Source organism: Montipora capricornis, chromosome 9 (genome assembly GCF_036669925.1).
Source record: "Montipora capricornis isolate CH-2021 chromosome 9, ASM3666992v2, whole genome shotgun sequence".
NCBI lineage: Eukaryota > Metazoa > Cnidaria > Anthozoa > Scleractinia > Acroporidae > Montipora > Montipora capricornis.
This window is the reverse complement of record NC_090891.1, coordinates 10641249-10658582: the sequence shown is the minus strand read 5'-3', so window position 1 is coordinate 10658582 and position 17334 is coordinate 10641249. Positions and strand designations below refer to the sequence as shown.

Here is a 17334-nt window from a genome sequence, read left to right as displayed (position 1 = left end):
TTTGAAGCGCGGCAAACAACAAAGAAGCAAACAAAGAGCCCAAGCTTTAGGTTTGGAAAGTCCTGACCGTGCACAATCTTTTGTTTTTGCGCTCATCCACTAATGCATGCTTACGTAACTAACGCGTTTCTCTGATGAAATGGTATATGAAATGAATCATGACCTGCGGATATGAATCTTGAAGCCTACGATCTTCTGCAGGTTATGAACGCAATGGTTTGACGAAATTGCGTAGAGAAGCCTGAAAAATGCAGGACTTCAACGTTGAAGTCCACGTAATGAAGTCCTGAATTTTTCAGGCATGGCCATTGCTTTATAGCGTTGCTTGGATTTAACGATCTTGGATTGTTCGTTGACCCCAACTTTTCTTTTCAGAAACAGATTATCTATCCTCTCCACATTGGCCAAAAATGTAACAAAAAAGATTTCTGTCCTCGGGACATAGAATCCTTCCATCTTGGCGGCTGCACGCGCATCAAAGTCATCGTCGCTAAAGTGCTAACCTTGTTCTTTACGGAACCTCAACAGTTATGTAAATTCACTGATGGGACCACTTGAAACAAAGTTTGGTAGAGAACATTTCACTTCAAACGTTGTAATAGCATATTTGGGCTTACAGTCACTGTGGCCTTATTCGCTAAAGAAGCCGGATTTTTTCAGATTTAGCTATAGGGTGTTCTTCCGGGCAAGTTCTCTTCAAAACGAAGTCGGTGACCCCCCATTTTTTTGCATTTCTGACATCACTAACTCATCATCTTTCAATGGTAAATTTGCAGAAAAAAATCATTGTTAGAAATTTTTTGCGGGAACGTCCTTAAGTGCATCAGGTTTGCTTTTATCAGAAGTGCACCGGCAGGTTATTACCATATCGCAGAGGGGGTATCCAATGTCCTGATTTACAAGATCTGACGTAAGGTCAAAATGTTTGGGGTTCTCCTGCAGGCTTGCCCCAATAACATTGTCACTGTTCAAGTAATCATCACCAGATTCTTTAACAATCCTTGAAACGACGATCCGTTGTTTCTTAAATGCCACCCAGTGGTCTGGATCCTGGTAGTGGAGAGCTTTCTTATGCAAACGATCTTGCTTTCTCATTTTGACGTTTCGTGCATTTCAGGGGTTATCCAAGGAGCTTGAATTGTATGGAAGAACGTCCTTTGAGGAATGTAATTAACCATGGCCTTTGTAAGTGTAGTTTTAAAGAGGGACCAGTTATCTTCTACAACAAAGTTTTGTGGAGCTGAAGAAGCAAGTTCTGTGGCAGAATCGGACGTGGACTTCCTAAAGCGATCAAAATCTGCTCTTTTGCATTAAAAAATCTTGTGTGGAGGCTTAAGGATCTTGAAGCTTTAACATTTATTTGAAGACGGATTGCCAGGTGATCACTCATCCCAGGTATAGTATGGACATCAGAGATAACGTTTTGGGTAAGATTAAAGAAAAAAATCCAAAGTTTTTCCAGATGTTGGACAAGTAAACGCATTTCACGTCCTGCTTGAGGGAGAGGTCCTGTGTAATACGAAGCAGCCTATTTTGTAGAGCCGAGGTAACTGAGTTGTTAGCAAATGGGACCTCAGAGGACCAGTCAATATCTCCAAGGTTGAAGTCTCCTGCCGCTATTATGTTAGGGTGATGATTAGAGGATTCGAAGCCACAATTAAAGGAATCTAAAAATTGTTGCAAAACATCTTGTGGAGAATTTGGTGATCTGTAACAAGATGCTAGGTGCAGAGTTTTACAGTTGCCGATCTTGAATAATGACCAGTGGATGTCGCAATCTTTTCCAAAGTTAGGCTTTTCCTCGCAAACGATTTCGTACTTAATCGCCTGGAACACACCTTCCCCAGTACGATTTTGGTCCTTTCTGAACACAATAGGTGCGCGGGAAGACTGAATAGCTTGGAACTTCACAGTCAATCTTTGATTCACAGCCGAGGATGATTTCAGGTTTGTGAAAGTCAAGAAGAACTCAAATTCAGAGAAACGAGATGCACCCTTGAGGCCGTTGCAATTGATGATCATCCCCTTTAAGCTAGAAGATGCCTTGGTATGGTTAGGGGGAGCTGCGAGCTGACAGGTAGACAGGCTGCAGTTTGGTATGGTGTTGGTTGGACATGGACGACGTGAATGGATGTTAATGTTATCTGAGGATTCATTCAGAATACTCATATCAGCGTCTGAAGAAAGATCCAAATCGGAGCTGGGATTTCTACTATCAGAAAAAGGCAGATTCTTTGAAGTTGTTAGACACGCAGGGCAGCTCCATGGGAAGCTGACAGTCAAGGAGGCAAGTTTGGTGTAGGTGTTACTTTACCACATTTGATGTGACACCAACAGAGGCAAACATGGCATTGAATCCAGGGGGCATTTTCTAAAGAAACTGTGGTGCTGCGTCGGTGGGGAAGTTTGGTTTTATCGACGGAGTTGATAATTAACAATTATTCTTTGAAATCGAGGTGAATAGTGGTAGAATAGTGGTGCCACTTTTCACCGAGATTGAAAAGAATAATTGTTTTAGTATATACTCACGAAGTGATCTCAACAACAATTGCAGAAAAAACCATCCAAAGTCGATTTAATTGTCATCTCAATCCATGCGTGGAAAACGTGCAAGCGGCACAAAGCATGCGCGAAAGTGTTTACAGAAGCTTCAAACATCTAAATAACCTTCGTTAAAATCCTCGTCACAAACAGCAAAATGGTCATTTAGCACCGTTTAAATCAGCAATCTAAGTCGAAAGTCTGCTTGTTAAGATCCTCATGAAATGGTGGCTCTAATTGAGGTGAGCGTTAGTTTGTTGTCTAAATGACCCGTCTTGTTTCCTTGCAACCACGTGGAACTTTCTTAAACATTTTTTTAATTCCTCGATTTCACTAAGAAATTCGTTTTGGTGGGCGAGTGAAACAAATTGTTGGCGTGAAGATTGTTTAATTTTCACCAATAATTATCTGGAAAAACGGAGTCAAACACTGGTTGGCAAAAGTATGAACTGTTCTCTTACCTTTGAAAACTTTCAGGCCAAATTTTGTGGCCTTCTTTGTCTTCTGTAGCACAGCATCATCTTGTATTTTCAATACTTCCGATTCATAAATGCTGGCGAGTTTACGCCGGCCATTTTGTTTTGTTGGATCACGCATTATTCACTCCGTAGGGAGTGAATAATGCTCAATTACTCCGAGATAGCGAACCAATCAGATTGCTTGAAACACCAAGATCACGGAGTGAGTATATACTAATGTAAATTGACCACCGTACAGGGATTCTAAAAGCTTACGTTTCGAGCGTTAACCCTTCGTCAGAGCGAAGGGCTGACACTCGAAACGTCAGATTTTAGAATCTCTGTACGGTGGCCAATTTACATTATCAACTTCGTTGATAAAACCAAACCGCTCGGTGATAATGTGCGACACTCCTTCGGAAGACTGAACATAAGTTTTTATTACATTTAGGAGCTGGACCAGGGTTGGGAGAAATGTCGCCACAAGAGAGAAGCCGTATCAGCCGGAACCCAGCAACTGAGTTGGGATAGTACGCCAAACTTGAAGCTAGCAAAGTCTTACGACGGTGTGCAAGTTATCTAAGATGGCGGCAGAAGTTGACTCGGTTTCCTAAAAGAGTGATCACACTACCACGGAAAACCCTGGATAGCGGTACAAAAAGCAGACGACTTCAATCCTTTTTCCCTAAAATGGTGTAGTGAATTGTTTGGATGTGGTGAGCAAACATAAGAAAGCAGAAATACAATGTAAAGAACGCAGCTCAGGAAAACACATCCAGCCGCCATGACAGCCGCTGAACCCCTCCCCCCCCTCCCCCCCCCGCCCCGTACATTTTACAGTTACTCCGCTTTATTTTACTCCACTTTTTCACTCCAGCACTGGTGTGATATTAACTCTTTGATAATAACAGTGAAGGTGCTAAAATCACTCAGTTTTGTTGATTCCCAAGCTCTCACAAGTCTGACTTCCGTTACGAAGAAATGCTAAGAACTTATTAAAGGCTTACGTTGAGTCGTTGAAAGCGAGAGTGCCCCTCATTAATCTGGAAGAAACAAACTTTAATGAAGATGGTTATGAACCTCAATTAGCAAGAGGCGACCATGTTGCTGTTTAAAAAGAATGGTGGAGTTGAATTCGGGGTCACCGAACCACAAATCTCCCACAAATCCATGTTTGTGGTCAGACCGGGATTGGAACCTAGCGCATGCGCATGCAAATTGAAAATCCTAATCACTGGAACACGCCACATCTTGTCAATAGGGAAATTCTGGCCTGGGGTTTACCGTTTCATGAATTAGTTGCCGAAAACAAATAATCAGTACGAACTCAATATCTCATGTGTGCAAGGGTTGGCTTTTCTATCGATACGATGCCCCTTTCAAACATACTGACGTTGAACCCGGCAAGAAAAGCAAGACATTTTCCGGTCTGTGTTCTATGATACTTAATTGATTTAATCTAGGCGTTATCCAAGTTTATTTCTTTGCAGAATATTTTACATTAAGACAGTAAAAACTGCCGATAGTCGTTGCTCTATTTGGTTTGTTCAATTTTAAAACTCTTTATGCTGTCTCTTTGTCTTGGATGCGTTACCACCAACAATTTGTCGAGCAGGCAACTTCCTGATCACATAAATCTGTGCATTGAGTGTAAGGATCCTCGCAATATCTTTGGAATTCGTCTTCACTATCAATAAAACTAGTGAAAAAACAATCACTGTAACAACTGGTGCAGCAAGTGTTACAAGCCTCTATGTTGAAAGCAGGCCGAGGTGTTTTGATGCCGTAGATGAGCGATGTGAGTGAACAGATAACCAATAGTGCAACTGCAATATTTGCCATTTTCTGCGCCATCTGAAATCGAGACAACAACACGATCAAGATTAGGAGTTAGTGAAAACAGCTTCGCATTTGCGTTCCTTCCGGTGTGAACGCCGGCTCCCAAAACGTTTCTGAAACCAAATGCCTTCTGTACGTTGTACAGAAGCAGGAGCCCAGGAGCGAACAACAGCCCTATATATATTCCTGTGACGGCGTTTTTGCAGACTGATCTGTTTTAGATTGAATTTTGCACAAATGAGACTATCGCAGGAGCCTGACGGCCAATCACAAGAGACTAACTTGACGTCATAGCGTCACCAAAACGGAAATGCCTATGTTTTTTGGCGTGAAAGGTAGTCTAAAAATAGATTGGTCCGTAGAAACGCCGTGACATAGTGGCGTTGTATGCATGGGAGTTGTTCGCTCCTGTTTATGGGCTCCTGACAGAAGACATTCACAATGACTAACATTTTGCTTGGAAAACACACAACTACATTTGTACAAAACTCTTTAAAACAATAGGAATGTTATACAAAGCAAGATTTACGTACCTAGTAAGTCACTACTTCAGCTATACTATTCTTTAGTTTATCCGTACCTTACCTAAATGCAGTACGGAGTTCCACATACCCTATAAATCTTACTAGAATCTACTCGTTAAAGAAAAGAGCTGCCCGGAAAATATTAGCTGCAGATTATAGGGCTCCAAGGAAACCTTTTTTTTTTTTTCAAAAACTCAGTATTCTGGATATATTTATAGTTTACAGTCATTTCATGTTGGTTTGTTTACTTACATGATCCACCGTGGAATGCTGCCTTGCTCTTTTCAAAACGCATTTCAAACTGGAAGCCAATTTCACAATTACTTCACCCGAAATGCTGAGTCATATCGTTCTCGCGGTTGCAGAACAAACATCAAACAATTTACTGTTTTGTACCAATGTCCAAAATTGTGGAGCTCGTTACCCTATTCGATAACTCAACCTAATAATTTAAGAACTTCCAAACACGCACTTAAAGCTTACCTTATTCTTTCACAAAATAACTAATAAATATAGAGCACATGAAAAACCTGACCCAGTATGGAGATGCAACCATTCCTTGGATGGGTCACGCCCTCATGGTAATGAAGATGTGAAATGTGATCAACCTATTTACAGGTACATCCTGTTAGTTTCGTAACATTGCCCTTAATTTCCTTTTTTTAACTTTTTTTTTTTTTTGACTCTTTTTTTCCCGTTTTTATTTAAACCTTGCTGTAATCAATAAAAGGAAGTCCTCCTTATAAGCCTCCCTGGCTTCTCGAAACTTCCTCGCCGTAATTGTATTTCTTGATCCGTTCAGTTGTAATATGTGTTTAAGGCAAATGGCCAATTAATCAATAAGAAATACATAAATAAGTAGATAAAGAAATAGACAGCCAAAAAAATAAGCGTTTTGTATTATTTGGAGGTTCACGGAAAGCGTGGTCGCAGCCAATCAATTCTTGGTTTTCACATGGCGTCAAGGCCGCCAAGTTAGTGCCCCTAAACATAGAAACGGCGGCCATGTTCGTGTCCCTACCCAATCCTCCGGGATTTAAACTCTATTATTATGTAAACGTTTTCTTTTGTTTTCGTTGAAAAACATGGCTGTTGATCACGTGAATGAAAACCAAGAATATTGAAGGAGGCTGCATGGAGATGAGGCTCAGTTTCTTCCGTCATATCAAGGCGGAAAGATGTTTTGAAGGAAACCCAGGAGCCCGTGAGTCGTGGGCTCCTGAGTAAACCTACTTTTTTGGATGCGAAAAAGTAATTAACAACTAGTGGAAAATTGTCGCGTTTTTTTCCGCTTTATTTTATATTGTGGCGCGTAAGTTAATTCTTTTTCCGTATATCAAGTCTTTTGCCTGTCATTTGATACCATAATATGAAGATAAGAAGAAACCGACCGAAGAAACAGGTTTAATTAAAGTATTTAAAACCGAACGAAATGTGCTAAGCACAACCCGAGAACATCGTGGAGTAGCCTCGTGCTCTTATGAAAAAAAAGACAGGTCATTGTTAAAAGATACCATTTCTGCTGGATATGAAGGAAAAGTAAATCATTACCTTAAACGCTTAGACGTTTGTACAGATGCTGTATTTACATTACTGTCTGTCACAAGGCAACACGCAACACCGCAAGGCAACATGCACGGAACCAAGAAAATGTCAAACAATTTTTTTTTTCGATTCCTCTATCTCAATGGGATCAATGAATTCCTCCTTCCTCTAATTTACCTTTCTGTGCTCCGACCAATAATGGTTCTCCACTCTCCGATATGGAAAACTCCTCCGCAACCCACGATTTCTTAATTGCCTGTGATGAAGCACTGACGGAAAACTTAAAACGTCAGCTATTCAAACTCCCGACGGTGGTCAGTTTGCTGTTTTACCACTGAACTCAATTCAACATTTTCGTGTCTAAAAGTTTCATTCGGTCACTAGAAGTGCTACTTTTGCACTTGTAATTTGTAGTGGAGATTTCTCGGCTGCTTCTCAGTGGGCTTTTGAACAGTATAGGTCCCTGACTGCAATTGTACGGAAAAAGCCGAGGATATCGATTAGAAAACAATTAAAGCGGATCAGAGCTATTCATGCAGACATCATGCTGAGGCTTAACATTTCTCTTCGTCTTGTTCTTCAAAATCAATGAACAAAAGAAAAAAAAAAGAATGAAAAAGGATTACCAATTTCCTTGAAATCCTCAGAGTCGTGTCAGAGTGGATATATGTTGGACGTTGAGACTGGAAGCAGTTCTCGGGTTCGAAATTTCTAGAGACTTGTTTGGCTTACACACGTTCAGTTGAAGTGCCGTGCGGAAACGGCCAAGCAGAGAGTGCTGGGATGATTATTTCCCAGCCACTCCTCATTCTAATACCACAGCAACATGATATGGCCGGAATTTAAATGCATTTTATGGTTATTCTTTTTCCTGTTTTGAAAGGCGTTAGCTTATTGATGGTTCTTTATGAGCAATAAATGTCAGCGCATAAAAAGGGACCATATTATACATAACAGTACAAGTCAAAGCTACTGAAAAACAAGGAAATTGAAACTAATAAATTATAAATTAAAAATCTTTTCTATTTTGTATGCAAATTAAGAACAACATTCGACAGCCCGAGGGTAAACATGGCTTCAAAAAGGAATTTTCAATTGTCTGAGTACGAAAGCTTTGTCTTGAGCTAAAGAACTGGGCCAAACAAAGCGGTTCAATAGGATACAAAGTTAGTTTTTCGTGGAAACAAAATACATTGATGGCACAGAAATCAAGTGAGGCCTAACGCTTCTGAGAAAGTGAAGGATGCTGACCAACATCATCAGGAACCTTTTGTATGGATCACCCAAGGACAGAGAAAAATATCTGTCCTGACTGGGTATCCTACCCACCGTTGCTCTACTGACTGAGCTAAAAGGCCAAGTGCTGAGTAGTACGTTAAGTTGTTACTGAGGAAAATTTGAAGACTATGATTTGGATTCGATTGAAAGTTTTTCTCTATTAAGTGATATAGACAACTTGGCATGTTATATTAATTTGGTGTCATTGATGAACTCTCCATGTTCACGCATGTACACACTAGTTTTATTTTATTTTTATTTTTGTTTTTTTTTTAGCAGACAAGGTTGTCATTAGGGCCGTTTGTACGAGAGAAAATAAGCCGCGGCTTACGTAAGCCGCGAACACCCTGTATAAATGGTACAAAATCTACGTTCACGGCTTTCTCAAGCCGCGGCTTATCCTGGCCAGGGAGTTTATACTCGTATAAATAGTTCCTTTCGCGTATTATGTAGTCTGGCCGCGGCTTATTTTCTTTTGTATAAACGGCCCTTATATTGCAAAGTTAAAATGCGTTGTACAATGGTATTTGTGAAAAGAAAAGCGTTGGAAAGAAAAGATCGATCACCGTACGCAACGGCAGATAATAAAACTTGTCAGTAATAAAAATGGCAAGAAAAACTGGGTTCTAAATAAAATAAATAAATAAATAAACCAGCTGAGTCATATTTTGCTATCTCTCTGGAAAGACATATGCTCTCAGAACTGATCAAATGTCAGTACGTGTATTTTTGAATTTATGGTTTTGATTTCTTTCCGCTAGTTCTGAGAGTTATCTTAATTTTCTTTGAACTGTGGAAATGATTTCTCGCGCTTTTAGTGAATAAAAGTGGATGTATTTGAATCCAGTTCAAAGACGAGCATGCATAATATTTGATAACCATGAACAAAAACAGCATTTGAGAAGTAATTGAGCAGCTTTTTCTGACACACTTAGTTGTAAAAGCGTCTCTTCAAAAAGAGCCACCCAGAGAATGACCGTGCAAATACATAAGCCATAGATATATTAAGAAGTTTCAACAGTAATTGTAAACTCAAACCTTTGATCTTTTCCAAGGTTGTCTGGTATTTTGATCCTGTGTTGTTAAGTATCGGGTCCTTTGCGTTTGCAAAAAAAAAAGAAGACAGTCAATTACAATTCTCCCGGAGTGTGCAGAATTTTTGAGTTCGTTATCGGTCGATACGCCTGTAGTGTTTTACTCTTTCGAGAAAGATAAATTCTTTAAACATAACAGGAGCCATTGCTAATAAGAATCCCCTCCAGATGTAAAAACAGCGGGCAAAACGACTTAAGCATAATTATCAGTCGCGAATGTTCAACTGCTTACTCTACAGCCCGGTATCGTGCTGTTTCATTTAATGAAAAAGTACTTTGAAACTGGCTTATACCTAAAGTTCAAAACGAAATGTACTACGAATAGCAACTGGACGTGGTATGCGTAATATTCAACGACGGATCGAAATGACTTGCCTTTGACAGAGCGGTTTGTTGTTTCAAATCGGTCGTCCACTTTCTTTGTGTTTCAGCTTTATTTGCGTGCCTACTCTCTATTGTTATAGGAAAGTGTGAGTCGGTGGCGGAACTATTTGAAGCCGTTTTTACCCACGATCAACATCCGCTGTATTTAGCCGAGTCCCTTTGATATGATTGTGCTATTGCTTCAGTGTCGTCAATGCTAAACAGTAGCTACACAAAAAATGCAAACGAAAAATTCGCACCTGTTTGGAGCTCATGATGATATAAAACAAACGGCAACAAGATAAGAATAGGTTGCCAAAGATCAAAAAACAATGTCAGTGACTATAATGTCAATTGCTTCCTCTGGCTGCCTTAATTCTTAACGATGCAGGTCACTTATCTCCCTCAGTTGAAATTGACGTATTTCTCATTTTCCAAACGGAATATTTTGGCGCCAAAGACCTTGTTGCAGCGCTTATTTGCATGTAAAGCGACAGGATTTTCCCTCAATTGGCCTTGATTAATAGAAAGTTCCCTTTAAGTCGTTTACTGCCTGAAAACAACGTTATCAAAAAAAGAAATTATTTCGTAAACATCCTCAAGGAAAAACCTACCCTTCAAAATCAATTTCGAAGTCTTGGAATCTTGGGATACTGTATGTTCACATTGAACTTGTTTTGACGGTAACAAAAGCGTCGTCACCGATACTTTACTTCCCATAGGCTTTGCTATCGGCAAGAAATCGTGCCATTACATTGCCAAAACCGTGATCAAACGTCAATATATTTTGTACATTTCCACCAGGTTTTGTGAAGCAAAAAGTTTACTAACACAAAATTCTTACTCTGTTGAATGAAAAAACCCGGTAATTTAGTTAAAGCATGGTTTTCTTTTTCTCGTTAGTCCACGATGCTTCTAAGTGCAACAACTACCACTCAAGCTTTCAGACAACTTAATTAGTTGACATTAAGAAGACTCAATGAATTTATTTCACCAAAATCAGGCGAAGTATAAGAACAAACAATAGCGAGGTAAAGACTGGCATGCTCAAAGGAAATGGTATAATGCTGCTGCGGCTTTTTGAAGAAGAGAAAACCGGAATACATATATACACAGTAATGCCGAAGGCAAAAAAGTAATTAGTTTAAAGAATGGGTTGGAGTTGAGCCTAATTCTTTGCTTTATCCCTTTTGTCATTTTCATGTTAATTCAACGAGGCATATGGTTTCTAAAAAGTGGTCTGAAATTTACTTTATTCTGTAACTTTTGCACTTAGCGACACAGATAGAAATTTCCGCTCATTTTTGGCACAGGGAAAAAGACCTTTCTTTCTCGGCTTTCCCGGAAATATCGTGATTTACTTGTTCATGTCATGGCACCCGACGCGCAAAGGCAGCCGTCAAATAGACACACGACGGCCATGTTCTTCAGAAAAAGCAACTTGCTCGTCAGCCAAAGAAAACTTGCATTACTTTATCAAAGAAAGAGCAAGCAGGCTTATGTCATTCTACCGTCATATTTTGCTTAAGTTCCTGGCAGAAAAATCTACAGAAATTAGTAAAAACTTGAACTAAAATAATGATATTCAAGATCGCCACGAATTCTGCGCGCTCAAAAATTTCCTCAAATGGTTTGTGTATTAAAACGAATGTGATTGCTCTGAAAGGCAGTATTTGATAAACAGCAGTGAACTGCATGTGATAATGAAAAGCCTTTGACAGTTAGGCATAAGTGAATACATGTTACACGAAAAACAATATTTAAATTTGCTCAGGCACAGATGACTCTCCTGTAAATGGTGTTGCTGTTTGACGCTCGAAGTTGATAAGGTAACATCTGATTGTGTAAAGCTCTTTAAGGGTACTAAATAATGGACCGGAACGCAACGAGTATATATGAAAAGAGCTATAATTTATGGAAGGACGCCATTTCAATATTAGGCTAAAAACGTTTGGAATGAATTTCCCAAGATAAGACGTTTATCCCGTAAAAATCTAACAAAGACTTTCGTGAAAGAACAAATAAAACTTTAAAAAAAACGAAGACGGAAATGAATTGAATTCACCGTTTAACATAAATAATCACTGATTGCTGTATCTTCATCCCATGAGGGAGCTTTCTCTATTTTCTATCCAATTCTAAATAACGATATAAAAAAGGCTGCACGAAATAACTTGAAAACAAAACTGCATTTAGGACATTGTCATGATACGCCCAGGAACCATAGATGGCAGCTAGAAGTTTGCCGAGCGCACATTTATAAATATTTATATGTGACTGTATTGTATAATGCTAGAAAAAATGTTTACAAATACAAATATAAGTGTAAGTTTTCTTATATGTTACCGTTTTGGACACCAGACCCACTACAGTTGTAAAGTTGAACTGGAAACACTTGTGGCTCACTGCTGGACGCTGTCACGAAGAGTTTGTCAGATTTTGAAATATACGCCGTCTCTCATACTTATATAGCATTACGTTATTGAATATGGCCAGCTGCCCTGATAAAGAGAAGCACGTTTTTCACTGACTAACAACGACTTATCTCTTTTGTGTAGATTTTCAATCCCCAATATGAACGCTTCAAAAAGAAATTAGATTTTTTTACTTCGGAGGCGCAATAGTCTCGTGTAAGATCCTTCTGTGTTCGCGATTAATTTTCTTCACTTAATCATAATATTAAAGTCAAATCTTCGCGAGAATCAGACACACCATAAAGCAATTGGTGGCTGCTACCCAGTAGCCAACCAATTTGATGTGAAATTTACTTCGAATTCATGTATCACCATACTTTCCTCAGTAGATAACTGATCTCATACCTTTGAAGTCCGTGCCTGATCAATTATGTTTTTGCAGTGAAAATTTCCTTTACAGACTACAACAGAAAAAATATAAAATAAAGTACAGCGTCTTTTCAGTCCCTTTATACGTTTATGCCTAAGCATAAAATGATAAACTTGGCATTCTTTGGCCGAAGTTGATGACACAAAATTGAATGACTTTTGTTGCAAAAATGGGTCGAACAGTGACCGGTATGCTTCCCGCGGTTATCCTTTTCATTCGAACTACTTATATGCGGAAACATAGTTAGATGATGGAAACAGAAAGATGACAATTTGTTCAGTGCGAAAATTGATTTGCCTCTACCACCCTGCTGCAAAATGTGCTCAAGAAACAAAGTAAAACAAACCACTGAAGGATGAAATAATCTTTAAATATTTCCCGCTATGGCTTCCCATTTGGAAGAGATAAGAATTTGGAACAGTGGCAATAATTTAAGAACATCCTTAAGGGTATAGACGAAAGGATATGCATGTATTATTAAAGATCTTTTCTTTGAAAGAAAAAGTTTAAGGTAATTGATAAGTATAACACCTCCGTTAGAGAGTGATTTCATTTCAATGCCGGGCTTTCACAGGGTTTTCTAATTGTGAGAAACTGACGTGAAAAGGCGTGTCACTGTTACTTTTGAATGGCGTTTAAAGAACGACAGTGGCTTATTTCGGAAGTCTTCTTCTGGGAGCGTCTTCAGGGCACTTTTGTCAATTTCATTTTTCATTTGGTTATTTGCCTTTTTAGATTATTTGTTTTGGCGCTGACTTACCAGTTCATCGACACACGAGTTTAATTAAGTGATTGATAGGCTATTCAATTAAGTCTTTTTGTATTCCATTTTTTTTATGCCGAAAGTGGCAAACTGCTAATCGACCACTTGCTCTTACAGCTCACCGCATACGTTAAAATAAACTTACGTAGAAATACAGCAGTTCAACGAAAGTTGTTAAGCGAAGTTCTCTCGCTAGAAACACACATCACAGTGCTGTAATGAAATAGTGCTACCCGCCGAAGAGAGCGCTGAAAAAGGAGCGAATGATAATCGAATGATAATCCATCTTTTTTGTTTTCGTCTAGCCACATATGGTTTCTCAGTTAACGTTGTTTTACGCTTCAGTCAAATCAGTTAATTAATTAAGCCCAGTTTCTTTTGGTGAGGTCTCTGCTAGCTAATGAGTCTGAACTACGAAATTTCCTACGGAGGGAAACAACCTGTCGACAATTTACTCCGCAGGTACGACGCAAATTTTTCAGCTGCTCTCTCCCACAAAGCACAATATTGAACAATCACAGTTTTTAAACTGCGCCTTCAAGCGAATGTAAGAGCTTATGAGATGGCTAGATTACAGAATACATGGCCATTTACATTCATTATAAAATACACTGCAACTGCAGTCCCACAGTCGTGCAACCCGACGCCACCGCAGTCCCGTACCTCACAATGTGCATGTCTTATATTTTCATTCCCACAGAACTCGCCATTTCACATTAAACAGCGGTAATCTAGAAATAACTTTAAACGTTGGGATACAAAATGCCAAATAAATCAGTCATAACTTAAAACTTATTAACTCGTTTACCTAAATGGTAGAAATGCTGCCGGGGGGAAGGAATATGTTGAAATTATGCTTGCGGTAATTTAACGGCGGTTTGAGCGTTGAATTGAATGGGAGATTTTAATAGGTCTTGAGCAGGCACTGAACAAAACGTGGACCATCAAACTGGACCCCTCGAGAGAAGAAAGAAAGCAATAGATGGTTTTCTCAGTGACGTCATCAATCGCAAGGTCTTCTGAAGTTTTATCTAAACCGGGAGGTTAACGATGACCTCACGTTGCGTGACACCATGATACAAAGCTATTTGGTTGGAAAAATGTCTGTCCCTATGAATCTCAGCAGTTTGAGCCTTTCAAGTAAATTAGAAGATGTGTTCATTCACATGTATTTTATCTCATGAGCTAAAGTAAGCGCATTCATCACAAAGTGAACTACAGATATTTTCGTTGATTACCGGCAGCCATTTTGGCAGGCTACTTGGCGTGCACATACAAAACTCTATAAAGTTGCGTGAAACCCTTCGACAAATAACTCAGAAACGATGCACTGCACAGTCCTGAGAATTGGAGAGGTGGTTCAAAGTTTTTTATCCAACAACGTTTCAAGATCTTGGCTTTTTTCATTGAACGATTTCGAATTTATTTTTTTGTTGCGTTACAGGGTTTCAGGACACCCCCAGAAGAGAAATGAAAAATAGAGCATAACTGCAATTCCTTGCGCCTTTGACCACAATCCCTTGCGTTTCGAAGAAAAATGTGTTCTTCTTCCGAGTAGCGAGCTGCCTCTTTCGTTCGCTACAGGCTCACTCACTGCGGGAGCAATAAACTGACTTTACTTTTTGGATTGCGTTATTTTCCAAGCCAAACAGAGTTAAAATAGTTCCTTTATCTCCTTTTCCCGATTTCTTCTTCATTTACTTCAGGTCTGCGGGAGTAGTCCATTTAACTCCATTTCTAAAGTCTTTTTATTTAACTACGTGACCGTCGACTTCGGTGGCAAACACTTTCCCCAGTCCTTTTCTTTTTTTCTTTCCTTTGTTTTCTTCTTTTCTTAATCATGTGGGACTGTTTCCCTAGTCAACTACGGGACGGCGGTGGCATTCAACATCGCAGCGCGTCCAAGCGGCCCCGGCTGCATTCTGTAATTGTTTTTTAATACAGCAGCCCAAACATTGTACGTAGTTGTTCCAATAATTGTATTCGAGTAGAGAAAAATACCACATGGGAAGGAGTTGAATCGTTGAAGGCAGAAAAAATGGTGGTGGCGAAATATTTGAAATCCATTTATTTTTAACGTCGGGTCATGATTATGACGATCACAAGTGATTAAGAACGCCCCTAGGTAGGAGGAGCTTAAGCAGGCACCGTCAGAGAAATTTGGTTTATCAACGGAGTTGATAATGTAAATTGACCACCGTACAGAGAATCTCTGTACGGTGGTCAATTTACATTATCAACTCCGTTGATAAACCAAATTTTTGTATACTACTTCCCCACCGACGCAGCACCACAGTTTCTTTAGAAACTACCCCTTCATTCACCGTCAGAGAAAGCCTAAAAAACACAGGTTTGAACTGACGAGACGCGAAGCATTACTGTGCGATTGCACAGTTATTAAGCCATCTGGGAGCCCATCCCCTTTCCGATAATCCGGCAGTCTCGCTCCAACAAGTCGTATTTCAATATACTCGAATTTCACATATTTCATTATTATTCTTTCGTCTTAAACGAGATTTAAAGAGCAGGCGCAAATGACCAGTTCCGAGCTGGCTTGAAAGCTCATGTGGTGAAGTTTAGCGCAAGCGCACGGTAAAAAGGTGTCAAGTCTTCTTGCGCTGAAGCAAGAAATTCAAACTTTAGTTCCTTAAGTTGGCCTCTCAAATGCGATGATCATTCTCCCTTAGAGAAGAAGAAAATGATGACAGGAGGAAATACCAAATATCCACAAATAAAGTAAATTTAAACATCGTGGGCATTTCTTTTTTTATTGGATTAAGATTACTCTTAACCTCAGGTATATTCTGTCCTTTTCGTGATATGGACAATCTCAATGGTAACATAATACACAAGTAGAAATATTGATGGCGTCATTGTAACCAAATAAATTTTAAGTAAGGCAGCATCGATTCAAGCTACGGAAGAATAGGTTCAATAAGTGCAAGTCGGTTACTCTTACTTATTGCTTCGTATGGGCAAAGCACTAAACAAATCGATTTCTAATTGAGCGAATTACGTTAAAGGGCTGTCTCATATGAGCTGAGAAGGCAGGGGATGTTTGCCAGGCCTCTTGTAAAGATAAATAGATTTTGAAATTCATTCATTGTTAAGAGTGCAGGGGAAGCATTTCTGTAATCAATAAGAGAAGTCGTTTTGTAATTTTATAATAATAGTAGTTATAAATCATTTCTAATCAAGATCACTAAACGCATACTATAGCAACCAGAACCAGACTTTACATTACTGAACTATCGCGCTACTCCACAAAGCGCCTCGAAAGCAGCTCCTTCAGTTGCCTTGACGGTGAGGAATTTGAACACTCCACCCTCAGATCTCCTCACAGTCTTCTAGCCGCAAGCTCCGAATGATAAAGCTATTCAAGCAGTGGAAAAAGATTCCAAGACCAAAGCTAAGGTGAACCAAGGGGCTCGCTCGCTAAAACCACTGGGATGTGAGGACAAGGTGTTTGTTCGCAATGACGGAAAGTGGAGTAAGTCGGGAGTGGTGCTCAGCGGTGACACCACCAATCGTACGAGTTTGGTGAACACCAACACTGGAGTGCAGAGACAACAGAATAGACCTTATTCACGATGTCCACCATGTTGAATTTGCTATTATCATGCAAATTAGCTACACACTTCTGATGGGGCAAACAACACAAGTTCGAGAGGTTATAACGAACACCTTAGCCACACAGATGATTTGTTTCACGTTAATTGAATGGTTATCACCTTAAGTAGTCAACGGGAATAGTAGTCAAATGAAATGATTACACAAGTTACCTTGACGTTTTTTTAGTGAAAAACGAGCAGATAACGAAAGTAGAAAGTCAAAATGTCAAAGGCAATCAAAAGATATAAAATTATCATAAAAGGTACTAAATTCTAAATTCTAAAATGTACTTTTAGCAATGTTGTTTCAATATTTCGACTGGTCGAGTTTCCGCAATTTGCCTTTTTTCCAATGTTTGCCCCCCGGCATAACACATGGCTACTTTACATGACAATTTGAGAACCAACATGGCGGCTATCGTGAATAAGGCCTATTCACATACTCCCTGTGCCTAAAAGTCGAGACTCTGCACC

The 17334-nt window shown here is 39.4% G+C and overlaps 2 long non-coding RNA genes across 2 annotated transcripts in view; both read right to left on the bottom strand.

The window, feature by feature from the left end:
• Nucleotides 1–4461: 4461 nt before the first annotated feature.
• Nucleotides 4462–9853, bottom strand: LOC138016658 (uncharacterized). Its single transcript, XR_011125852.1, has 3 exons — nucleotides 9655–9853; nucleotides 9224–9281; nucleotides 4462–4853 (listed from the first exon to the last, which is right to left on the bottom strand). It is a non-coding gene; the product is annotated as an uncharacterized lncRNA (long non-coding RNA).
• A 2635-nt stretch (nucleotides 9854–12488) lies between these two features.
• LOC138016659 (uncharacterized) overlaps nucleotides 12489–17334 on the bottom strand; it is a 20692-nt gene continuing 15846 nt past the window's right edge. The window contains exon 3 of the long non-coding RNA XR_011125853.1: nucleotides 12489–12517. This is a non-coding gene — a long non-coding RNA (uncharacterized lncRNA). The remainder of the gene's footprint in view (nucleotides 12518–17334) is intronic.